Below are 27,905 nucleotides of genomic sequence, written 5' to 3'. Positions count from 1 at the left end.
AACTATCGATCTATTGCAGGAATTTTGGGGTCCTCTCTCGTGTGTAAATTGTATATATATATATATCTTTATCTATATTAATCTATATATCTATCTATATATATATATATATATATATATATATATACATATCATCATCATCATCAACCGTTTAAGTATCCACTGCAGGACCGGCCTATCCCGACTTAAGTAGGAAAAGGTACAGCCTATGTATCTCTACCAAGTGGCTTAGGCTGTCTGGTAGAGATTGTATGTAAGGTGAGAAGTGCTTGTAAGTGTGATTGTAGTGTAGTAGCGGCTTTGGATGTGTGTGTAGTCTGTGAACCAAGTGTACTTGGCCTGCACAAGCTGACTGGGTGCAAACATACTTTACAGTATGTGACAGTGGTTCAACCACAACACCCCTGGTGTTCGCCAAAGCAGTATATGGCCGGGAGAACGCTTCCAAAGCTTATTACCCTGGCGAGGCACGAACCCTCACTCTCCAGTGTACGAAAACGCACACTTTACCACTGTACCACTGAGGCTCCATATATATATATATATATATATATATATATATATATATATATATATACTGGGTGTTTCAAAAGTCCCTCACAAATTTGATTTTCAATTTTCTTTGCAGGTAATCGACCAACGACGTTCATCATGTAGTAGACTCATACTCAGTAGCTGAGAATTTTTTTGAGTCTACAATTGAAGTTTTGCACCCTTTTCTTCTGGTACCATGCTGACTCTAGAGAAGAGGTGTAAAATTACCGCATGGCAGGTTTTCAATCTGTTGTTGAAGTGCAGTGACGATTCCAGACAGTCTACGGACAGCATTATGCTCCAGATAGGAACACCATTGTCTCCACCTACCAGAAGTTTATGGAGACCGGATCCGTTCAGGACGAACCCTGATCACGAAGACCTCAAAGTGGGCGGAGTGAGAATGTCGAAACCGTCCATGAAGCTTTTGCTCAGAGTTAAGAAAAGTCCATTAGGCAGCAACTGTGGAATTGAACATCAGCGTGACATCTATCCAAAGGATTTTGCGGTGTGATCTCAAGCTGCATCCGTACAATATCAAGGTGGTTCAGTAGCTGGAACCTCAAGACTATGATTACCGGGTGGAGATGTGTGAGACACAGCTGCATCACTACGAAACAGACCCATAGATCGTGGAGCACATGTGGTCCAGTGACAAAACTCTCTTCCACCTTTCTGGTCGCGTCAGTCGGCACAACACCCACATCTGGGGAACTCACAGTCCTATGGAAATCCGTACACATGAAAGGGACATGCCAAAATTGGTCGTCTGGTGTGCCATCTCCTCAGCTGGGTTGATTGGTCCGTTCTTCTAGGGTAAAGATGGAAGTTCTGTGAACATCAACAGAGACACTTACCTTCGTATGTTTCAGTTCTTCATCCCCCAACTGTCAGGTATAGCTGACATGCAAGAAGTCATTTTCCAGCAAGTCAGTGCCCCTGCTCATTACTCGCATGAGGTTCGTTCATTTCTGAATGAGCAGTTCCCATATCGGTGGATTGGTCGCCATTGTCCCATCGAATGGGCTGCTCACTCGCCAGATCTTACACCATATGACATTTTGTGAGGCTGCATTAAGAGCAAAGTGTATGCCACCAAGCCTCGAGAACTCCCCACACTAGAAGAACGGATCAGGAATGCATGTGCTTCTGTATATATATATATATATATATATATATATATATATATATATATATCAGATGCAGACATCCGACAGTGGCGCTCTGTACCAAACCAACACGGCCAGTGGCATTACCCAAATTAGTATCTTTGCATGAGTCAAGCTCTGTACCAGGTTAGACTAAATGATTTTTCATTATTAAATGGAAAAAAATAATAAGTTTAAACAAGACTTATTCAAACAGAAAAGAGAACCACGAGGAAAAAAAATGCGCTGAGTCAGCTGGGTCTGTTTAGACTACAACAACGTGGGGAAAGTGTGCATGCTCTGTAAGTACATACTCTGTTCTTTTAGTATTGCAAAATGGATACATACTTTAGTAAAACAAATTTGGAAAAGAAAAGGGATAAAAGTAAAAAGCAAAATGACGATTTCTACCAAGAACTGGTTGAAATGGAGACTCGCAATAGACTGGTTGAACGTGTACACAAACTAGAAATGGCTTTCAAAAATGAAATTGATGAAATAAAGAAGCAGATGCACTTGCAAAAGGAAGAGATAGAAAAACTAGGAAGGGAGGCCAATAAGAAAGACACAACCATCAGTGAACTAACAGTGGAATTGAGTATGCTTAGGAAGATAGTGAGTGAAATGGCAAGTACAGTAGTCAATCACGAGAGTGTTATGGAAGAGTTCAAAAATGACGCAGAGACAATTAGGCAAGCAAGCAGTCTTATGGACCAGAGCAGTGATATTGAGGAGAAGATAACACAGGTGCATGAAGCTGTGCAAAGCTACAATAATGATGCAGAAACCACATATGCTGAAATGGTGAAAGTAAAAAAAGACTTAGAAACAAGGGTGGAGGAAAAAAGCATTAAAAAGGAAGTGAAAAGAATAATCCAAAACAACCCAAAGTTAGTCAGAGATTCAGTAGAGATAAATAAATCTATAGTAATCACTGGTATAGAAGAGGAAGAAGTAAAAAACAAGATCACAAGAGAAAAAGGAGATGGCAAATGTAATGAGCTTACTGAAAGAAGTATCAGAGGAAATCTGTAGTTAAGACATAGAGGAACACAAAAGGTTAGGGAAATACGAGAAAAGCAAGACAAGACCTCTAAAGGTGACTTTCCAGAGTGTAAACAGTGTGGAAGAGATACTAAAAAATGCAAAGAATCTTATGGAAAAAGAGGAGTTCAAAAATGTATGGATAAAAAGATGCCTAACACAAGAGGAACTGGAATTACTGAAAGAGAAAAGGGAGGAAGCAAAAACAAAAAATGAGGGAAGATCAGAAGAGGAGAAGAAGAATTTTTTTTTTTTACAAAGTAATAGGATTGCAGGTACGAAAGTGGTACACAAACAGGATGGAAGAAAAAGGTGCAAGGTAGTAGAACCATGTCATGACCAGTATATAAACAAAATGATAAAGTTGATGTACTTAAATGTAGATGGAATGGTATCAAAATTACTAGAGATGAATGATTATGTCAGAGAAAATGAACCACAAATAATATACCTAACTGAAACAAAATTAACACCAAGGATATCCAATGACATACTAAACTTGGAGGAATACAATATATGGAGAAGAGACAGAAATTTAAAAAAAGGAGGAGGAATTATAATATTAACTAAGAAAAATCTAAAAGTCAAGGAAATAAACCTAGATATACCATCACAAGTAGAACTGATTGCAGTAGAGATCAACACATCTGAAGGGAAAGTAATTGTAGCCAATTTGTACATGCCACCCAGATCAAACACATGGGAAAGAGACGAATATGAGGACCTGGCAGAGAGTACAATTCAAAGTATAAGATCATTACTACATAAAATGGAAGAGAAATCGGAAAGAATTATACTAACTGGGGATTTCAATACATATATAAATTGGAATACTCTAGATATAATTAGCCAAGAAAGCTGTTGGGACCAAAAGCTCCTGGATCTAGTACAAGAGTTTTTCCTAACGCAACATGTGAGGGAAACCACCAGAAAAAGAGGACTTGATGTACCTTCAGTGCTAGATCTAATATTTACTAGGCAAGAAAATGATATTGACAGTTTAATATATCACCCTCCACTCGGCAAAAGCGATCATGCAGTACTAAATTATAACTTCAGGATAGCATATGACCTAGTAAACAGCAATGACAATTACAAAAAGAGCCTAAACTATAAAAAGGGAAATTATCATGACCTAAAGAAGTATTTCTTAGAAGTTGATTGGGAAAATGAGCTTAGAGGACAAGATTTAAATGCTGGATATAAAAAATTCTGTGAATTTTATGAAATAGGAGTCCAGAAGTACATCCCACAGCACAAAGAAGCAGATAAGAAAATACAGAAATGGTTCAATACAGAATGTAAAAAATCAAAAGAAAGAAGAGATTTGTTGTGGAATAGATACAGAAGACACAATAGTGAAAGGGCGTATAATAATTACAAACAGGCAAGAAACGACTATACAAGAATAAGGAGGGAAGCTCAAAAACAGTATGAGGAGGATATAATAAATAAAAGTAGTGATCAACCAAAGCTGTTTTACAGCTATATCAGAAGCAAAACCAAAGTAAAAGATATAATACAATCCATTATGGATGAGGGAATCACTTATACACAAGAGAAAGATGTTTGTGAAGCACTAAATAAGAATTTCCAATTAGTTTTTACAGAAGAAAAAAAATTTGATAGGGACTATGTGGAACATGCATGTCCACACATACTACCAGATATACAAATAGCAGAAAAAGTAATACAGGAGGAGTTAAGTAGATTAGACAGAGGAAAAGCAAGTGGTCCTGATGAAATTTAATGTTGGGTATTACGAGAATGTGCAAAGGAGTTAAGTAAACCATTATTTTTAATTTTCAAGAAATCCTTGAGTCAAGGTAAACTACCTGATATTTGGAAAAAAGCAAATATTGTCCCCTTATTCAAGAAAGGAAATAGACAAAATCCACTCAACTACCAACCAGTATCACTGACCAGTGTTGTAAGCAAGGTATTAGAAAAGCTTATAAGAAAAGCTTGGGTAATTCATCTAAAAGAACACAGTATGATAACAGAAAGACAGTTTGGTTTCAGAAAAGGAAAATCATGTGTTACTAATCTGTTGAGCTACTATGACAGAGTAACAAACACAATACAGGAAAGGGAAGGATGGGTGGACAGTATCTATTTAGATTTCAAGAAAGCCTTTGACACAGTACCACACCAAAGACTTTTATGGAAACTGTATCATCAAGGAGGAATTCGAGGCAAACTGTTTTGTTGGATGCAAGACTTTCTCAGAAAAAGAGAAATGAGGACAGTACTAAGAGGAAACTACTCATCATGGAAAGAAGTGACTAGTGGAGTACCACAGGGTTCAGTGCTGGCACCAATCATGTTTTTAGTGTATATAAATGATATAAACAGTAACACTGGAAATGAGAGCTATCTGAATATGTTTGCAGATGATGCAAAAATACAAAGGAGAATTACTAACACAGACTCTTGTAGGGAGCTACAAGAAGAATTAAATAAACTTCATGAATGGAGTAGTACATGGCAAATGGAATTCAGTGTGGACAAGTGTCATGTAATCAAGTTTGGTAAAAGTGGAAAAAGACCTGATTGGGATTATAAGTTAGGAAATAAAACCCTATACACATCAGAAAGAGAGAAAGACCTAGGTGTGATTATCAATAACAGACTATCTCCGGCTGACCACATCAGCGAGAAGGTACGGAACATGTATACACTGCTGGCAAATATGAGAATAGCATTCACATACATAAATGAAGACATGCTAAGAAGGATAATAACATCCTTCTTTAGACCAACCCTGGAATATGCATCAGTAGTCTGGAGTCCTCATCTCAAAAAGCATATAGACAAGATTGAAAAAGTTCAAAGGGCCACTACAAGATGGATACCAAGCTTAAGGGACCTAAGCTACGAAGAAAGATTAAATAAACTGAATCTACCAACACTACAGGAGAGAAGGAAAAGAGGTGACATGATAATGCTATATAAGTGCATATCAGGGAAGGAGAAAATAGACATAAATGATTATTTAACATATGGAGAAGCATCAGCAAGAGGACACTGCAAAAAACTGCATAAGAAGAGAGGTGATAAAGACGTAAGGAAATTCAGTTTCCCAAACAGAGCAATTGATCAATGGAATGACTACCGAATGAAATAGTGTGTGCCGAAACAATTCACAAATTTAAGGATATGTACGATAAATATGGTTTAAGACACGGGACAGTACGAGCTTGACTCATTCCTGTAAAGATACAATTAGGTAAGAACAATTAGGTAAGAACACACACACACACACACACACACACACACACACACACACACACGGAGATGTATGTTTGGCTTACATTGTCACTTGATTCTGGCACTGGTGTGCGACTAGAAGTCTGGGTATTACAACTACTACAATAATACTATTATTACTACTATTACTACTACTACTGCAACTACATCAACTACAACTACTGCTAATACTACAACTACCATTACTACAACTGCCACTACTACAACTACCACTACTACTACAACTACTACTAGTACCACTACCACAACAGATACTATCATTACTAGTACAACTACTGCTACTTCTACTACTACTAATACACAAAACCTAAAATATATATTGTGTACAATATATTTATACATGTATTGTCCATGATCGAAAATACTGTATTTTCCACTATAACAGAATTTTTTCCCCTATGATTTAAACTTTTTCATCATAATAAATATACACACAAAAAAACATTTTCAGTTAGAAGTAAGGCACTAATTTCATCATGAAACAAACTTCTGCTCTCATTATTCACCTAAATTGACATATCAGTGGCGCGAGGCACCATGTTTCCTCCACCCTCCTTCCTCCCTTTCCCCACTCGACTATGTTTTCCACTATAACAATTTTTTCCCTGTGATTTGTACTTTTTCACCATAACAAACATACACACATGGAAACTTTCAATAAAAAATATGGCACTGATTTCATCATGAAACAAACTTTCTGCTTCCATTATTCACGTCAATAGAGAGGGATTGTGTGAGGCTTGATGCACCTCATTTCCTCCTCCTTTCTCCCTCCCTCCTCCACCTCCTCCCTTTCTTCACTCCCTACCTCCTCTTCCATCTCCTTATCCTTGTCAATATCCCCCTCTCCAGGATCGTCAATACCCCTCTGAACCATTCCCATCATCGGAAACAGCAGATGTACAGGGGGACACAATAGATTTACATCCTCCACTTTCCTCACACGATGCATAAATTTGACACTCATTATGGCGATCATTTTCCTGAGAGGAAGAGTCACTTTTTTACCACTCACAATTGGTGGTAATGTCACCTCGAGTTCTCTCCCTATCACACTATCACTAAGGCTTTTTCTTTTCTGGTCTTTGGACTTCATTGGTGTTGAAGTCAGTGGCTGTGGGTGCTCAGCCAAGGATCCAGACACAGGGAAAACTTTGTGCATAGGTCTGTCCATTACGGAGGTATGCAAGTAACTGGAACATGATTCACATGCATACAAGAGGGTTGCCAGTGGCTGCATGTGGTGGAAATAACCCGCAGAATATTCAAACAATACCACAAAACACTAGATCATGTATATGTGTCACCCAGACGGCTCCGGGAGGATATGTATACATGATAGCTGGACTTAGCAGGTTAGCCTTTATTACTATTGTTCATAGCCGTAGCAGTAGTCAATGTTATCCCATATTAGAGGCTAATGTAAAGTTATAATACTGGTACTTATTTGGTGTTTCCCATGCTGTCATTGTAATTTTTATCACCTGTCTTACAAAGTAGAGCAGTAATGTTTTTCCTTCCTGTGTGTGTGTGTGTGTGTGTGTGTGTGTGTGTGTGTGTGTGTGTGTGTGTGTGTGTGTGTGTGTGTGTGTGTGTGTGTGTGTGTGTGTGTGTGTGTGTGTGTGTGTGTGTGTGTGTGTGAGAGAGAGAGAGAGAGAGAGAGAGAGAGAGAGTATTTGTTCCCATTATATCTCATGAATGGCTTGAGTTATCAACATGAAACCTTCAGGGCATCAAGCTGTGGCCAAAATCTTGTCCGAGTTAAAAAACGGGAACACTGGGTCAACAACAAGGCCACCAAAATGGCTGTTAAAGGTCAAGTAGTTATTGCCTGACTTTTCCACCATTATATCTATTAAACAGCTTAAACTATCAACATGACACTTTCAGGGTACCAAGATATGGCCAAAATCTTGGATGAGTTCGAAAATGGCTACTCGGGGTCAAGGTCAAGGTTACTAAAATGGCTGCCATAGGTCTTAGTTTTTTATCACCCATGTTTAGCTCCACTATACCTCATGAATGGCTTGGGCTATCATCATGAACCTTTCCAGGTATCAAGATATAGCCATAATCTTGGACTTGGCCTACAGCATATTCTGGCGGGCAATTAGCATTCGGCTCCCGAATGCTTTTCTTTCATTAATTTATGTAATTCTTTAAGGTCATTATTCAAAATGGAGAGATGGTGATTTACTGTCAAGTGAAGAGAGAATGATACAGTAACATATTCCCTGTAATGATTGTGTTGATCATGTCTTTAGTAGTAACAGTTGCTTCAATGACTTTGTGCTAGTCTTATCATCATAATAACAGTTTTCATTCTAAGACAGGGGTGAGATAAAACTTGAAGTGAGTATTAGCAAACACTTGAAAAATAATAAGAAACGAGATAACAACTAACCGTCCGAATTACACTTCGAAAACTGAAATGGTATTGGTAAGGGCAAGTGTACTTTTTTCAACAGTGTATGTAATCATTTTGGTAGTTGTGGCATTGTGATGCCAGAGCTGGTGGTTACAGTCGTGTAACTGGTGGCAGACTGGTGATGTGTGGAATCGTGAGTTCAGGTTGGTAGGCTACAGTAGCTGTGGTTGTGGTAATAACGTTAATATCTTCATCTACCTATATCATTTGCATATTCCAACAAGCTATATAGCTCAGCTTCAGAGAGAATTGTCGAGCTGGAGGGGTTATGTAAAACCTTCATTTACCCCTTCATTATGAGAGGTCTATTATGAGTTGAATGAAATAATCTGAAAGTAACAAAAATGGTCCAAAAATGTGCCATCTGATTCAAGTGATTGGCATTTCTTGTTGTGAAATAAATTATGGGCATAGTCTATAGCTGGAGATCTCTGTGTTATCATTTATTTTTATATTAATCATGTTTACAGTCTTAGTAGTCATGATCGTTTAAATATCACTGGCATTGTCCGTAATGATAGTGATTAACCTTCTAATTGGCGAGACGACTCCTCTGTCCATTCCAACATGTACGCCATGTATATTGTAACCGTACTGGAATTTCCCTTAATGATAAGGTTTTTTATCAATTCCATTGTTGTGACAATATAATGCTTGACATTTAGTGTGTGTGTGTGTGTGTGTGTGTGTGTGTGTGTGTGTGTGTGTGTGTGTGTGTGTGTGTGTGTGTGTGTGTGTGTGTGTGTGTGTGTGTGTGTGTGTGTGTGTGTGTGTGCGCGCGTAATGCTAAAAGATGATAGCCACAGTGAAGGTCAGGTGTGTCGAGCCAAGTAGCTAAAATGTGGTTATTAACCAGTGAGGCACCACCTGCACAGGGTGGTAAGTTATATATATATATATATATATATATATATATATATATATATATATGAGACTGCAAAATCAAACGTTCCTCTTAAACCGAATAATACTGTCTGTTAGTGGCAAGAGAAAGATAAAAAAAACATCATGTTTGTGATCGTTAACCGGAGTATGCAGCCCAGTCTCGGGTTCCATACACTTAGTAAGGATTAATTTGGCACTGGCTGTTTACTGTTTTCCTTGTATTGTTGAGTTGGAGACTGTGTGTGTATGCTTCTAGTAGTACTGGAAATTTTGGCCTCTGTGGTGACGTTATGCTTTGAGGTTAATGCTAACAGTTATGGTAGGAGTGATGATTGTTGGAGGGGAAATGTTTGTACTAGTGGTATGAATGTTGTAGTTGTGGTACAAATTGTGGTATTTAGGATAGTATTGTTAGTAGTTACGGCACTAATATTCGTAATTGTGGAATAAACGTTGACAGTCTTCTTAGAAAAACTGAGTAGTTGGGGTAAAACGTTGGCGTATGTCCTGCAACACTTTAATACCAATGGTGAAAATAGTTTTAGTCGGGCAAATATTGTTACTAGCAGATGAAATTTTGAAAGTTATAATTTTACTGTTCGTTGGAGGAATGGTGATAGCTGTGCAAACATAATCTGTAATGGAAATGGAGACAAGGGTGAAGTAATTGGAATTACTGGAAGAAAGGTTGGAAACTAATATATATATATATATATATATATATATATATATATATATATATATATATATATATATATATATATATATATATATATATATATGTGTGTGTGTGTGTGTGTGTGTGTGTGTGTGTGGTACTGCCTTAAACGGCGCGGACCATGGGGCCACCTATTATATATTCTGCTCGTTGAGTGCTGCCATACAGTAGTGAGAAGACTTAAGTGCAGCATCGACCTAGTAGAGAAAAGACTTTTAGCAGCCACATCTAGTAAGTGTCAGCTACAATGCACAGTCAGACTTAAAACACTCCTCCAAGTCTCTTTTCGTGGGATGGAACGAAGAGTGCCTGGAGGAGGATGGCAAGGCCACGTCTTCACGCACCTTAGACCCTCTTGCAAATGTGGCCCCAGCCGGAAAGGGTGGTGGCCCTTCGTGCCAGGGATATAGCTACAACATTAATGGTTAATATTGGATTTTTTCTCCCAAACAAAATCATGCAGAAACGTCTGGGAGAGGCCAGTGTTGTGCAGTAGAACGTTGCAGGGTTTTCCTATATATATATATATATATATATATATATATATATATATATATATATATATATATATATATATATATATATATATATATATATATGTGTGTGTGTGTGTGTGTGTGTGTGTGTGTTCAGGGAGTAGACTGTATCACCAGTAGAGCAGGACAGTACTCCCAGCACCAGTAGAGCAGGGCAGTACTCCCAGCACCAGTAGAGCAGGACAGTACTCCCAGCACCAGTAGAGCAGGGCAGTACTCCCAGCACCAGTAGAGCAGGGCAGTACTCCCAGCACCAGTAGAGCAGGGCAGTACTCCCAGCACCAGTAGAGCAGGACAGTACTCCCAGCACCAGTAGAGCAGGGCAGTACTCCCAGCACCAGTACAACAGGGCAGTACTCCCAAGGTGGATGGAAAACTCATGACAGGAAGAGTTGGAGCTCCCGTTTCATCAGCACCTCTTAACTAACTCTGACCATCCCCCTTTGCTAAACATTTTTAAGTACTCCCGGGGTGGTACTGTAGCACCAGTCGAGCAGGGCAGTACTCCCGAGGTGGATGGGAAGCTATTGATAGGGAGAGCTGGAGCTCCCGTTTCACTAGCCCTTAGGACTTGATCCTGACCATCGCCCTTTGCTAAGCATTTTCATTGCGTTCATTTACACAGACAGTAGGCCAGCATGCTCTCATTATACCTCTACCTTCAACTGTCTACACGACATTACACGCACATAACATATCACACCTTCTATTCACTCTCTTTAGTAATGGCCGGTGCAATGTTACTATCAAATGAGGTGGTACCTCGGATTGCCACCGCCGGCAGGGTAGTGCTCGTGGCACGGGGTCCTCCTGGTCGCCATCAAGTGACTGTGCCGGCAGTGACTGTTGCTGTTTCCGGTAATGCTCGTCGGCAAAGAGGTGAAAGTGTGGCCTTATTCTTCACCAGCATCCGCGGCCTTACCACAAATTTAAACTCAGTTTATTTTTTCCTTCAGTCCATATTCCCTTTGGCCCTTCTCCTGACAGAACCACAAATCTCACCCTCTACTGATATATCTCCATTTTGTTTTCCCGGTTACCATCTCCTCACAAACTTCCGTAACAAGGGCGGCACCTGTTGTTATATCAAACCCCAATATGCAGTTGACACTATTTTAAACTTCATTTCATCCGTTATTATATAAACTAAATTATCAAAATATTACCAAATATATTTGTGTAGTTTATCGCTCCCCCAGTGCTTCTTCGGAACCCAGTGTACTTGATTCCATACCCATACAGCTGAGTAACCTTAACCTTGCCCTTAGCACCGAAATTACCATTTTGGGTGATTTTAACATACATAATGTTGAATGGTTATTACATTCTGCCAGGACTGATGACGCTGGTCTAGAGTGTGGGCTGTTTGCAGAATCGTTTAAACTCACCCAGCTGGAAAAGCAACCAACCAAAATACCTGATAATCCTGACCATAATGCCCATCTCTTGGGTTTACTCTTGACATATAATCCAGATCACTGCATGATAGAGGTACTGTCACCACTTGGATCCTCTGAGCACAATCTCATCAAAGCCTCATTAGTTAACCCCCCCACACCTCCCCATTCTGAACCTGTCAGGGTGACCCGATGGCACTTTGATAGGGCAGACTGGGATGGATTTAGAAATTGTCTTGCTGACATTCCATGGCAGTCTTTCTTCTCTAGTGACCCCAATTCCACCCAGTCCCACATTTGCGACTTATTACTAGCCGGTATGGACTTATTCATACCATGTCAACAGTTCACTAAAAGATTGAACTCTCCAAAATGGTTTGATGGGAACTGTGCCAGAGCAACAGCCCAAAAGTCATTAGCATATAACTGTTACTTTAAAAACATCTGAATCACTCTCTGTTTAAAATTGCTAGAAATCATGCAAAAGCTGTATTAAATCTAGCTAAATCAAACTTTCTTCAAAAGCAAGCATCAAAACTACTTAACAACCCTAATGACAATAGAATATTCTGATCAACTCTTAATTCTTTCAACAATAACTTTAACAAGTCATTTTCCATTCCCCCACTAAAATCTTCAGATGGGAACATTGCAAATGACCCTTGTGGGAAAGCAGATATTTTTTGCCAGTACATTTGCCAGAAACTCTACCACAGACGATACCAGCCAGAATATCCCAGTACTAGAACTTGGTTCTCCCGAAATTGCCCCACTTAAAATACAGACAAGATACGTACAATCCATCCTAGACAATTTACCTTCCAACAAAGCTCCAGGCCCAGATGGAATTCCGCGAATTGTTTTGAAAAAGTGTTCCCCTGAACTTGCCTCTGTCCTAGCCAAATTATTCAGATTATGCATACGTACTTCTTTATTCCCAAATTCATGGAAAGAAGCCAATATCCACCTAGTTCCGAAGAAAGGAAGTTCTTTTGACCCCTCTGATTACAGACCAATAGCTGTCACATCGTCTCTTGGTAAGGTATTTGAAATTTTAATTAATAAGCACATTGTTAAACATCTTGAATCCAGCAACTTAATTAGTGATAGACGATATGGTTTTCTCCACGAAAGATCCACCATTGTCTCTTTTAATGCTAGTAAAACTAAATATATACAATTTACTAATAGACAGATATTGCCAGATTCGTACATTACCTTCAGCGACACTAATATTCCCATCTCCAAAAGTATTGAAATTTTTGGGTCTCACTTAACAGTGCCCTCAGCTGGACCTTTCATGTTTGATCACTTGCTAAAACCACCTCAAAGAAATTTGGATTATTGTACAGAGTCCGTAACTTCTTCGTTGATGAGCAGTTAGCTATAATTTATAAGTCATGTGTGCTCTCAGCTTGAATATTGCCCACCCTTGTGGAATGGTTCCATTACAACAACTAGATAAAATTCAGAACAAAGCTGTTAATATTATTAACAACCCTGCCATTACAAATAAACTACCTCCCCTGCAAGTAATAAGGAATATTGTCTCCCTTGCATTATTTTACAGATATTTTTTTGGCAAATGCTCATACGAGCAGTCATGACTGGATTGTCACTCAGCCATATTGCAGAACTTCTGCCTATCAGAATTCTTTCATTCCCTGAACTGCATCTCTTTGGAACTCGCTTCCCCAGAGTTGCTTCCCTCCAAATTTCAACCCACAGCTGTTCAAGTCTAACTGTTACAGATATTTTATGAACAGAGAACATCATTAATCTGGTGTATGGATTATTTTTTTTTATTCATTTGTTTTTCCTTTCTCCATTCTGTTATTAAAAAAAAACACACACACACATACACACACGCAGAGTAGGCCAGCATGCTTTCCAGTACAAGTTCCTCTAACTTGAAACGCCAAACTACATGCACATTACACACAGTGCTTGCTGTTCAAAATTTAAACAAAAATAGAATCTAAACAACAGAGGTCGAAGTCCCCAAAGGGGGAGGGAGGAGGACCGTCAAAACCCCCTCCTTCCCCTCCTCTCTCATTGACGACCAAGTGAGATGCATGGAACCACTGTCTGGCTCACTGCTTTATTTCTGGAACATTCATGGCCTGCCCTTTAACTTCCTGTTGAACACCAGCTCACCTCTTCTAAACTTCACTTTCTCTTCTTTACTGAGACTCAACAGTCTCAGATGACTCAATAGCAAACCCTTCTCAGTATACTCCTTATTTCTCTATACTCATATAAAGCCAAAGGCGGCTGTTGTGTATATGTACACAACAACATTGCTTGCTCTCGTGTTCCTGAACTTGATTTCTCTATTCTTGGCTTCGGCTATCCTGCCATTCCCTTAATATTTCTATGCTGTTTACTCATCCCCTAATTCTACTGACTATGAAAAATTCTTTGACTATCTTCTAAGATGGAACATATCCTATAAAATCCTCTTTTCTCTGAAATCTCCATTCTAGGCAATATCAATAAATGTTCACCATCACCTTTGTTTCTCCTCTCCTTTCACTGATCCACCTGGTGAATCAGCCTACATTTTTTTCTTCCTTGATGACCTAGAGCAGCTTGTACAGCTCCCAAACCCTATCTCGAACTGCCTGGGACATAGTTACAACATAAGTGACATTTTCCTTACAATTAATCCCTCTGCTTATGCATCTACGATCACGATCATGTCACCTTGACCTGCCCTGCCACTCCAATAAGTCCTGTGGACCCTCCCAAGAAACAGTGGCTGTGGCACTTTGCAGCTGCTGATTGGGTGGCCCTCAGGCAGTATTTCTTTGATTATCCCTGGAAATATTATTGCCTCCATTGCCGAGAACTGTCTGAGTGTTCCTTGTGCAATGCAGAAGTTATTCTTTCGGACAAGGAAGCATCCTTTTTTTCTCTCTCTCTTATCCTGTGACTAATGAAAAAAAAAAAAAAAAAAAAAAAGACATGGTTTAATAATGCTTGTTTTAATGCTGTCCGCAACAAGGAGGCATACATAGGATAAAGGACCCAACCCACCCCTGAATCTCATCTCTGTTATATTTCTGCCCGGAATCGTGCTAAGTCTGCCATTCACTCTGGTAAAAATAAATTCTTTCTATCTATCTATTGCCAGACGCCTCAATCCCGTACGGGGTGGCCACAAATAAATAGCCTCCACGTCGCCCTGTCCCCCGCCATTTCACTGCCCTGCTCCCAACTCACACCCCTCTCTCTCATATACCTCTCCACCCCATCCCTCCATCTCATCCTCAGCCTCCCCCTCCCTCTCCCCCCTCCACCTCACTCACACTCTCCTCGTCAGTCTCTCACCCTCCATCCCCTCCACATGGCCAAACCACCTCAGTGTGTTCCTCCTAATGCTTCCTATCACATCCACATCCACACCACAACGCTCCTTTATATCTTCATTTGTCAGCCTGTCTCTCCATGTGACTCCACAGGCTCCTCTCAAATAACTCATTTCCACTGCCCTCACTCTTCACTTGTGTTTCTCCAACAACATCCAAGCTTTACTTCTATACGTTAGAGTTGGTATCACAATACTGTCATGTAGAAACTTTGCACTTCCATGCCCGCTTCCCTGTTTCTTATCACTGCTTTCAAGGAACCAGCAACCTTTCTTCCTTGCTGTACCTTTTCAAGCACTTCACCCTCCAAACTTCCATCCTTACTCATCACACTACCCAAGTACTTAAACGTACTCACATTTTCCAATTCCTCACCATCCAACCTTACTGTACAGTACATTCACTGACTTCACCTCTCCCAAAGACCATCACTTTACTCTTCCCTACATTCACCTTTAGATTCCATTTCTTACACACTCTCCCAAACTCATCCACCAAGCCTGCAGCTCTCCTTCGTCTTCACTCAACAACACAGTATCATCTGCAAACAACAGTACAGGGAGTTTCCAAACACTACCCTCTCTCACCAGGGCCACTCCAACATCCACTGCCCTACCTTGTACCTCTTTTATTACCCCATCTATGTACAGATTGAACAACCATGGAGACATGACACATCCCTGTTTCAACCCAACCTTCAGAGAGAAAAATTCACTCAGTTCACCATCCACACGCACTGCAGCCTAACCACCATCATACATGCTCTTCACAGCATTCAACAACTTCCCATCTACTCCATATATTCTCAATACTTTCCACAATCCTTGTCTATCGACCCTGTCATATGCTTTCTCCAAATCCATGAAAGCTGCATATAACTTCTTTCCATTCTCTAGAAACTTTTCCACTAAAGATCTAAGAATGAATATCTGATCTACACAACCTCTCCCCTTCCTAAAGCCTCCCTGTTCGCTCCAACTAATTCCTCTGTTCTTTCCGTAACTTTGTCAATAAGTACCCTACCATACACTTTTCTTATTACAATAAGAAGACAAATGCCCCTATGATTACCACACACTTTTTTCCCCCTTTTCATTTGTACATTGGAATAATTATACCTGACTTCCAATCCTCTGGGACTCTACCTTCCTCCTAGGCCAATCTACACATCTTCCACATCCATTCTACTACTACAAAGTATCTCTCCCCCATGCTTCAGCATTTCACCACACACTCCATCAGTTCCTGGTCTTTCCCCAATTTGACTTTCTTCATTGCTTCCACAACTTCTGTCCTACTGATTTCTTCCTGTCTTCTCACCTCCCTCCTTCTCCCAGCCATTCCCCAGCCACTTATACTCGCATTCCTCCCATCCTCTATGTTCAACAATTCTTTAAAGTGTTCTCTCCATCTGCTCACTTTTTCTCCCTTCTCCACTAGTATTCTACCATTTTTAACTTTCACTCCCCGGCTAACTTCACTGCCACCCTGTCGTACTCTTTTCACCTCTTTCCAGAACATTTTCTTACAGTCCCTCCATTTTACACTCAAATTCCTTCCAAATTCCTCATCCACTTTCTTCTTACTCTCTCTTATTAATCTTTTCACCTCTCTCTTCCTTTCTATATATACCTCTCTCTTCCTTTCTATATATACCTCTCTCTTCCGCCTCTCAACTTCTTCCACACCCCTATTTCTCATCCATTCATTGTATGCTTTCTTCTTTTGTGCCACAGCCTGTCTCACCTCGTCATTCCACCACGCTGTTCCTTGCACCCCTCTTCGTCTTCTCTTCACCCCACACACCGCATCACATGCTGCACATATTTCTGTTGCGAATATCCTGCACACACCTTCCACGTCCCCCATCTGCTCCAAGTCATATTTACCCAATTGTTCCGCTACTTCTCTCTTATATTCTGCCATTTTCTTATCCTCTTGTAACCTTTCCACTCTCCTTGCAACTACTCCTTCTTCCCATCCTTCCCTTCTATTTCTCCATCTTGCTTGGATCTTGATATTGGCCACCACCAAGTAATGGTCAGAAAGTCCACTCCCCCAACCTCTATAAGCTCTTGCATCCATCACACATATTCGCATCCTTTCATCCACACACACATAAGGATCTGTACCATGTCTATTGTCTGGTCCTTGGTTGTCATCTTTGGGTCAGTCCTTGTCCGAGGCTTCTTGTTCGTTTTTTTAGTTAGCTGTTTTCCGGGGAGGGGCACTAACCCTCCGCCAACCCTTTTAGTCGTCTCGTATGCCAAGCAGGGATACTGGGGGAGTATTCTTGAAAACCCCTCTACCCCCAGGGGTCATTCATATTAAATGCTCTGAACTCTCCAACTCAAATTCTTCCCACTGCTTTTGGCACTCTTGCCAATTACTTTTGTAACAACTTTACTTCATCATCCTTCCCTCCTCTTTTCGACTCTTATGGCTCTGTAGCTATTATTTCTACTGATAAAACAGAACTCTTTGCTCATGCCTTCTCCTCCAGTTCCGCCGAAGACGATTCCAGTACTGTTTCTCCATCGCTTCACCCGCTGACTTCATCAAGGCTGACAATAAAATTTCTTCAATTACTGTGTTTTCTGTCATCACTGGCATCAGGCATATGGGCCTGATGAGGACCCTCTTGTTCTTCTAAAGGACTGTGCCTCTGTGCTTACATCCTGCCTAGGTAAACTCTTTCGCGTTTGTTTGTCAATTTGTTCATTTCCTTCTTGCTGGAAGTTTGCACTCATTCAGCCTGTCGTAAGGAAGAGTGTCCATCCCCAGCCCTCTATCTATCGCCCATTTGCTTTAACTTCTTGTACTTCAAGAGTTTTTTTTTTTCTATTTCAAACGAAAAGTTTTAAAGCACCCTTCTCATCACAACCTTCTTTCCAATCATCAGTACGGGTTCTGCCGAGGACGCTCCACTGGCAATCATCTCACTTACCTTTAAGACTCCTGGTCATCCTCCTTTCGGGACGTTGGCGAAAGCTTTGCTATTGCACTTGATATCTCAAAGGCTTTCGATCAAATCTGGCATAAATCTTTGATTTCCAAACCGCCCTCCTACGGCTTCTATCTTTCTATCTGTGCCTTCATCTCTCGCTTCTTTTCTGGTCCTTCTATAGCACAAGGGATGAGGCTATGGCACACCTATTTTTTGAGTTGGCTCATATCTCTGATTGGGGTAAGAGTAATTTTGTTATTTTTAATGTACCAAAAACTCAGTTCTTACACCTTTCAACTCGACACAGTTTTCCTCAGGAGCATCCTATAAAATTTAATCATGCCCAACTCAATACAGCCTAATTTTTAACATACCTTGGGTTTTATTCTCTCGTGATTTATCTTGGACAGATCATATTACCTCTTTTAAAATCTGATCTCAAGAGATTGGGTGTGCTAAGCAGACTGTGTGCATACTTCCCTCTGTATAGTTGTTGACTTTAGACATGCGTTTTATTCTCCTCTGTGTAGAGTACAAGTCTCATGTGTGGGGAGGATCCCCACATACAGCTCTTCTCAGCAAACTGAAGTCAAGGGCTTTTTGTCTCATTAACTTCCGTCCTCTTACTAGCTCTCTTCAAAATCTGTCTCATCGTTGCACTGTTACATCTTTATCTCTTTTTATCTCGTCACTTTAATGGTCACTGCACCTCTGAACGGTCTGCTTGCATCCCTCCACTATTACGGCAGAAGCATAGCACCTGCATAGCTACAAACTCTCATCCCTTTTCTGTCCAACTCTCCAATGGAAGAGTTAACCGTTACTCCCAGCCCTTCATGTATGGAACAGGTCAGTTCTTGAACTGTTTTTCTGTTTGTATTTCCTACTGCCAATGATCAATCTTTCAGACGCAGTGTGCCCAGGCATCTCGAAGTAAACGGATCTTGAATTTGGCTCTCTATTATCTAGTTTTTGTTTTTTCTTGGAGGGAACAATCGTGCGGGTCTCTGGCCTTTGGTTCCTTCTTGCATGCATGCATAAATATATTAATTAATTAATTAACAGAAAAATACATAAATTAAAAAACTATTTGTCTATCTATAGCCAAACACCATAATCCAGAAAGGGGTGGCCGTTTGTCTTTGAGTTAGTTGTTTTACGGTGAAGGGCATTAACCCTCGGCCGATCCAGTTGTTGACACGTAGGGAACACGTGTGGGTTGGGTATATGGTTTCCACCTAACACTGTAAGCGGTTTCCTGACTTACAAGAAACCAATAGGCTTGTCACTCAATGTAAGATCACCTGAAAAAGAAGACTAATAAAAAGTGAGAGGAGAGAGGAGAGAAATAGGAAGAGAGGTGGGTAGACACAGAAAAAGAATGATTATATATATATATATATATATATATATATATATATATATATATATATATATATATATAATTGTGGGTGGGTGTGGTAATTGTGGTTGTTGTGATGGCAATGACGATAGTTCCGAAGATGCTTTGTGTGAAAATGATAATCATGGAAGAAAAACTAAAAAAGAAAATTAGGAACATTTTAATAATTATGGTGAATTAATGGATGTGGCGTTATTTTCGGAGGTTCTTTGAATAGCTGATAGCGTTAGTTGCAACTAGCCATGTTTGTGGTTACAACTGGATGGATGGTTAATACTGAAGTGTTGGTAGTTGTGAAAATATTATAGTAATGGTGGCAGAAAGGTTTGTCATCACATTGACCTTTTTTCAGTATGATGATGGGGTGAGAAAACGTTAGTAACGCTTAAAAATTTCAGTAGTTATGGTGATTGTTTAGAGGCAAAACAGTGGCGTTGCCAGAGAGGTGTCCGGGGTGGCATTTACTACCCTTGAAATATGCCCAGTCACACCATGCCACTCAAAATTATTAGAGGGAATAGCCGTGAAATCCCCCTTTGCCCCCACTAAAGAGCTCTTCAAGAGCAAGCCCTGTAAGTTAGGTTGGCCACTCCTTGGTTATTGCATTTTAAAAATCCCAGTTACTCTTCACGGTAATAGTTCTGGTGAAATATGGCAGCTCACTGCAATGGACATGTTGGAAACTCAGTCTGAACTTCACAGTACCGTGAATAGTTAGCATAAAGGAAATTATGTCCACGTTTTGAAACTGTTTATGAAGGTACAACAGTAAGACGTGACTTCAACCTTCTCCAGGTAAAGGTTGGGTCTTACTGTATTTCAGAGTAAACACAAAGTCATTATCTGTGTGTAATTTCTTTCGTATGCAAGTGATGCGAAAATGAGTGTACTAGGAATATACTGTAGATGCTTTTGGATGCGAGATTCTGAAATTAACCTTTGCACCACAAGAGACGTCCCTGTGGATGGACTGAACACTTAAGAATATTGGTATGTGTTTTGGTGTATATGTCCGTGGCTGTAGTAGTGGAGGAAATGTCTTTAGTTAGGACAAGTGCTCGTGGGCCCTTCGAGCCCTCTCGCACTTGCTCCTGCAGAGGGCTCTCGTGCTGCGCACTCGCTTTCTTATGCTTCTCACTCGTTTCCTCGTGCTTCTAACTCGTTTCCGCGCGCTTTGCATGCGTATTGCAATAATTTTAGGTAATCCGAGTCCTGTTCATGTGCTGTTCTAGTCTAACATTGTCACTATCGGCCGTCAAGGTGACATCGAAGGGCCTATGATGGTCCGTTTATGAAGTGTTCTAGTCTAACGTCGTCAGTTGGATTTTTTGCAGCTAACCAATAGATCATATTATTTGCAGCTTCGGGAATGGAACCCAAGAAGTGAATTCCAGAGAGTAGTAGTTCTAGGGAAAAAGAATTTTGATAAGCAGAGGTTCTGCAGGGGAGAAAGTGTGAGTTCATGTACGCACCCAGCTGCCGGAGTATTTCGGGAGAAAATGTGAAGGGGAGGCTAAACTGAAGCCAGTTCGTCAGAGCACTTACGGTAAAAATATTGATAAAATAATGCTAAAGAAGCAACATCTCTACGTATATGATAATGGAGAAAGGTCCTGCGTAATGGCAGGATTATTGGTTAATTTAATGGCTTTATTTTGAATTTTGTCCAACTACCTCAATGCAAGTCCGAGATATTAACCACTCAACCACGGCAACTGACCGGGTGCTGGGAGTGGCATTTTTTGGTCAAACTTTAATCGCTCATTAATATATTAAAAGTTTTTCAATCGTGATGGGACCAAGTTTTTTCACATCAGAGAATTTTTTGCGATTTTTGTGCCAATTTTGTGTGATTTGAATGTGTGTTTTCGGCTGCCCAAAACACACACACACACACACACACACACACACACACGGCTACTGCTAAAGTATATTAGATTAAGGCAGTATATTAGATAAAAATTTTGGCTCCTGTAGTGTTGGTGGAAACAATGGTAGTTTTGTAGGAGATTTTTTTTTAAATAGATAATGAATGGAGAAAGAAAAACAAAGGAAACAAAAATAAGACCATGTGCCTAAAGGCATCTTCCATTCATAAAATATTTATTACAACTGGATTTAAATTGAAGTGAATTAAATGTTTGTGGGAAACAACTTCCAGGAAGTGAATTCCAGAGAGTAGTAGTTCTAGAGAAAAAGAATTTTGATAAGCAGAGGTTCTGCAGGGGAGAAAGTGTGAGTTCATGTACGCACCCAGCTGCCGGAGTATTTCGGGAGAAAATGTGAAGGGGAGGCTAAACTGAAGCCAGTTCGTCAGAGCACTTACGGTAAAAATATTGATAAAATAATGCTAAAGAAGCAACATCTCTACGTATATGATAATGGAGAAAGGTCCTGCGTAATGGCAGGATTATTGGTTAATTTAATGGCTTTATTTTGAATTTTGTCCAACTACCTCAATGCAACTTCTCCACATCCACTCCAGAGTGGTGAACAGTATTCGCTATGAGAACGCACATGACTTTTGTATATTTTGGCCATCTGCTCATCAGTGAAGAACTCACGAACTCTGTACATAAGTCCCATTTTTTTGGAAGCATTTTTAGGAAGAGATTTAACATAAACTGTCCAGCTTAGGTTGGGGCTTAGAGTAACACCTAGGATATCAATTGTACTGGATATGGGAATACTGACATCATATAAAATTATGTGAGAGCCTGAGGGATTCTTTCTGTTGGAGAAATTAATGTATTTAGTTTTCTGAGCATTAAATGAGACCAGATTTGTTTGTCCCCATTCATTGATTTTAGAAAGGTCCTAGTGCAGAGAAATTGCTGTGTTTATTTGGGACTTTATAATATCAAATTGTGTAAAGGAGGTACTAAATGTGAAAGAACTATGAAGGGTCGAGTCATAAGCATAAGAGTGTATTGGGTTGTGCTTGACAGATAGGAGGTCATTTATATCAATGAGAAAGAGGGTTGGCGCCAAAACTGATCTCTGAGGTACGCCAGCATTTATGGAATGAAACTGAGAATAAATTTAATCTACCATGACCCATATTTTTCTATTACGAAGGTAAGAAGAAATTAGAGGAACCAGTGGTGCAAGGCCATAGTGTGACATCTTAGACAACAGGGCCCGGTGCCATACTCTGTCAAATGCTTTTAACATATCAAGTGCTATTGTGAGTTTCACCGTGTTGGTCTATTGTTTTGTTAATCTGATGGGTAAGAAGGCAAAGAATGTCTACAGTTGAACGTTCTTGTCTAAACCCATACTGCCGATCATTGATTAATTTATTGTTTTCTAGATGCTTGTTTATGTGTTTGTTAATTAGTTTCTCAAAAACTTTAACGAGAATGGAAGTTATTGCAATTAGTCTGTAGTTTGATGGATCAGAAGTTGTCCCCTTTTTAGGAAAAGGATGGATATTTGCTTCTTTCCAAGAGGCTGGAAAACTTGAGGTTCGAATACATAAGCAGAACGGTTTTGCCAATACAGGAGCCAACACTGAGGAGTAATTTTTAAGTACTATTGAAGGAATTTCAACTGGACCAGTAGCTTTGTCTGCCGAGAGATTCTGTAATATAGCTTGTAGGTATCTGGTGTGAATCATGAAAGGAGGTATTTGAGGGGAATCAAAACCAAGTACAGGAATATTGTGATTTTCTGTATTTAGGATTGAGTTTGTTGAAAAAATGTCAACAAGAAGTTTGGCTTTTCCACGTGGGTCACTTACTAGATTTCCATTGGGGGACTGTAACGGTGGAATGGAAGAGGTGGTAGTGAAGTTAGTTTTAAATTAATTAAGGGTTGACCAGAATATTTTGTTATCATTTGGGTTGTTTAGTAGTTTGTTAGCCTGTCTATGTAGAAAGTTTGATTTAGAAAGATTGATAATAGTTTTGGCATGGTTTCTGATATTTCTATAATAGTTAAAGGTTTCTTTGGTTTTGGTCCTAGTATAAGTGTTATAGGCTATTATTTTATGTTCTGTTACTCTAGCACAATTGTGGTCAAATCATTTACGAGAATTACATTTTTTTCTGTTGTAACTGTGATGGGGAATGAATGTTTCCATGCCCACTTTAATGAAACCCTGTATGTGGCCCAATGTGGAATTTGCATCTGGGGAGAAAAAGGAGGTCCAAGGAACATCCATTAAAAAATTATGGAGTTCCTCCCAGTCTGCCCTGTCGTAGTGCCATTTAGTTGCCATGACAGGTTTAGAGCAGGAGGGTGTGGTGGGTGTTAAACTGGTGGCTTGATTCAGACAATGATCCGAGGATCCGAGGAGGGACTTCACTTCGACATAATTATCTGAATTGACTGTTAGAAACAAGTCCAATAGGAGGGGATTTTGATCGGGGTTGTCTGGTACACGGGTGGGTTGACTAACTGGACGAGGTTAAATGAGTCTGCAAACAGCTCACATTCAAGACCAGAGTCATCAGTTCTGGCTGAATAAGTGAGCCATTCAACATTATGGACATTAAAATCACTCAGAATAGTAATTTCTGATGCAGTATTAATGTTGAGGACACTTAGCTGTGAAGACAAAGAGTCAAATAAACTCGGCTCTGGAGGGGCATTAGGGGAACGATAAACACAACAGAAATACTTAACTTTACCAAAAGAATTTAATTTGTATATGGAATAGTCGAAATAACGACAATTAAATTTAGTAATCTCCTCTAGGGCAATTTCTGATTTAGCAAGGCAACATACGCCTCCTTTGGGTCTGAAATTTTGAATCAAGATATAACCAGAAAAATTAAATGTAGCTAAATCAGAGGTGGAGCTTAGTTGTGTCTCTGTCAAAAATAGCAGATCAGGGGATTCAAACTGGAGGAAATTTTGAACAGGGTTGATGTTGGAGTGAAGTCCCCTAATATTGCAAAAGAAAATTTTACTGCACTGACAAGCAGATTTAGGGCGCCGCAACACTGGAGGTGGCACAGTCGCTTGATGACGACCGGGAGGGCCCTGTGCAGACGACTCAGCCCTGCCGGTGGTGGTCACCCGAGAAACCACCGCACTAATTGGAAAAGTTAGTAGTTTTGGTGGTGGTGGTGATTTGAATTTTTGTGCTGATGGCAGTTTTTAGTCATTCTGAGAACTAGAGTTGTTCAAGTGAAAAAACTAGTATTTGCGGTTGTGGTGGAGATGAGTAATTATGGTGGTGGTGGTGGTGGTGGTGGTAGAAAATTTTGCAGTTTTGGTGGTGGTGATGTTGGTAGTTCTGGTTGTGGTGGAAATGCTTGTTTTTTGGGGAGGGGTGGAAAAATTGATATTTGTGTTGGTGGTGGAAATGTTGATAATCGTGGTGGTGGTGGTGGTGGTGGAAATATTGACAATTGTGGTGGTGGCAGAAATGTTGGTAGTTGTGGTGGGATCGAAATGTTGGACGCCCTAGTGGTGATGGAAATATTGGTAGTTGTGGTGATGGTGGTGGAAATGTTGTTAGTTGCGGTGATGGTGGTGGAAACGTTGTTTGTTATGGTGGTAGATGAAATAATGTAGCTGTGGTGTGGTGGAAATATTGTTAGTTGTGATGGTGGTGGAAATATTGTTAGTTATGGTGGTGGTGGAAATAATGTAGTTGTGGTGGTGGTGGAAATGTTGGTAGATGTGGTGTTGATAGAAACAGGAGCTCTGGTGGTGGTGGAAATGATGGTAGATGTGGTGGTGGTGGAAATTTTGGGAGCTCTGGTGGTGGTGGAAATGTTGGTAGTTATGGTACAACGAGCTGACTGGTGGTGATTTGTCCCTCTTGGTGCCCTTCCTTAATGACTTCCTTAGTGAGAGGGAAGATGGGGGACAGGGGGAGGGAAGAAGGTTGAGAGAGAGAGAGAGAGAGAGAGAGAGAGAGAGAGAGAGAGAGAGAGGCTGGGGGTTGGGGGGTAAAGAGTTTTTAACAGTCAGCAAAGAATCGTTTCCTTCTTGTATTACTCCTGCTTCTTCTTCATTCATTCTTCATTCTGTTACTTCCATTCTGCCTTTTTCTATATTTTATTTAAAAAATATTTTTTCTATCCGTGTTTGCCTTTAGTTTTTTTATTTTTGGTTTCAAATATTATATATATATATATATATATATATATATATATATATATATATATATATATATCCTCATTCCTTTATTCATTTTTCTCATTTTGCTCTCCCTTGCTTCTTTTCTGCATTTCGATAATTTTCATAAGGCTATTTATAATTTCTTTTTTTGTGCATTTATTTGTCCTTTCTCTTTCTGTTTTTTTGTTGTTGATGTTGTTGCTGATAGTTCATGTCGACATACTCTTAAATATTTCGCTGTTATTTCTTGATCCTCATCCTGATATTGTCGTCCTCTCTCTCTCTCTCTCTCTCTCTCTCTCTCTCTCTCTCTCTCTCTCCTTTTACTTCCTCTTCTATTCTTTCATTGCGTTTCTTCCTCCTCTTCTTCTCCTCCTTCTGTTTGTCTTCTCTCTCTGCTTCCTCCACCTTCTTGTTTTCTCCTTCCACATTTTCCTTCTTTCCTGTTTATTTTGTGTCACCTTCTCTTCCTCCGCTTTTCTTCTCCCATTTTGTCCTTTTCTCCTGATCGTCACCTTCTCTGGCTCACCCACTTCTCCTCCAGCTTCTTCTCACACCGTTTACTCCTCTACCACTTTCTTTTTCGTTTGTTTTCCCGTTTTCCTCCCTCTTCATTTTTTTCTCCGTTCCCGTCATCTATCTTTTTTAACTTCCTCCTCTCCTTGTTCTCCTCATCCCCTGCTCTTTGTATCCTCATGGATGTCTTTTCTTCTTTTCCGAATGTCTCTTTACTCCTCCAAATCTCCCCTTCTCCTGCACATTCTCTCCTCTTCTGTAACGAATCTCCATTTCTTGCTCTTTGTCTCATCATCTACGTATTCACAACTACTGCTCTTTGCCTCCTCAACTTCATCTGTTCCTTGTCCACTCTACTTCTCTTGCTCTTCCTCCCTTCCTCTGTGCCTCCTCTCTTTCTCTTGCTCTTTGTCTCTTCCTCTGCCCCACACTCTCTCCTGCTCCCGACCGGCACATTTCAATCAGCCACCAGGGCAAGTGAGATCGGATTAGGTACGAGCACTTTTATCAGGAATACCAGCAAATCCCTCCTTCACAGTATATCACTACTATTTCTCCTTTTTGTCACATTTGTCGTTCCATCTGTCTTCAATTACCTATGCCTGTGTCATTTGTTCCTCGATTTACCTTCAGTCTTTCTTCCTCATGGTGGTTGTTTCCCCTTGTCGGTTTGTCCCGCTTCCCCTTTGTACTTTATAAGTCTTCCATGCAACATAGTATTAAATCCTAACCCTTCATGGACGTTGTTAAATACCCCTCAATATATATATATATATATGATACCCCTCAATATATATATATATATATATATATACAGTATATCATCTCATCAGCCGTTTGAGCGTCTATTGCAGGACCGGCCTATCACTGCCGAAGTGAGGGCGATACAGTCAATGTATCCCTACCAAGTGGCTTATGCTGTCTGGCAGAGATTGCATATAGGGTGAGAAGCGCTTGTAAGTGTAATTGTAATGCTGGAGTGGCTTTGGATGTGTGTGTAGTCTGGTAACCAAGTGTAATCGGCCAGGGCAAGCTGACTGGGTGCAAGCATACGTTATAGTATGCGACACTGGTTCAACCACAGCACCCCTCGTGTCCGTCAATGCAATACGTGGCCAGAAGAACGCTCCCAAAGTTTATTACCCTGTCGGGGCGCAACCCCTCGTTCTTCAGTGTACGAAAACGCACACTTTACCACTGTACCACAGAGGCTCATATATATATATATATATATATATATATATATATATATATATATATATATATATATATATATATATATATATATATATATATATATACAGGAGTTTCTTTTCGTAATCCTATTGGGCCACTTAACACTTGTCAAAATGAGAGCTGCTTTTGAACCTCTTTTCGTTTCAGAGCAAGTTCTTTGCGGCCCTATTCAGGTGCATAGCACTTGACCAAATGGGAGCAATTGTTGAACAGGTACCATCACCACCCCCATCCCCACCACTATCACAGCTACCCCCACCAGCATTATCATCGTACCACGACGACGAAAACTTCAACGACGGCCATCATCGCTACCACCATCATCACCATCGCCATCTTCACAGCTGTCATCATCACCATCATCATAGCAACTCGTAATACCACTACTACCACAT

Source organism: Coenobita brevimanus, chromosome 101, assembly GCF_032717465.1.
Source record: "Coenobita brevimanus isolate Jiangsu-jjx chromosome 101, ASM3271746v2, whole genome shotgun sequence".
In the NCBI taxonomy this organism is placed as follows: domain Eukaryota; kingdom Metazoa; phylum Arthropoda; class Malacostraca; order Decapoda; family Coenobitidae; genus Coenobita; species Coenobita brevimanus.
The sequence above is the reverse complement of the archived record's forward strand: the minus strand, read 5'-3'. Positions refer to the sequence as shown.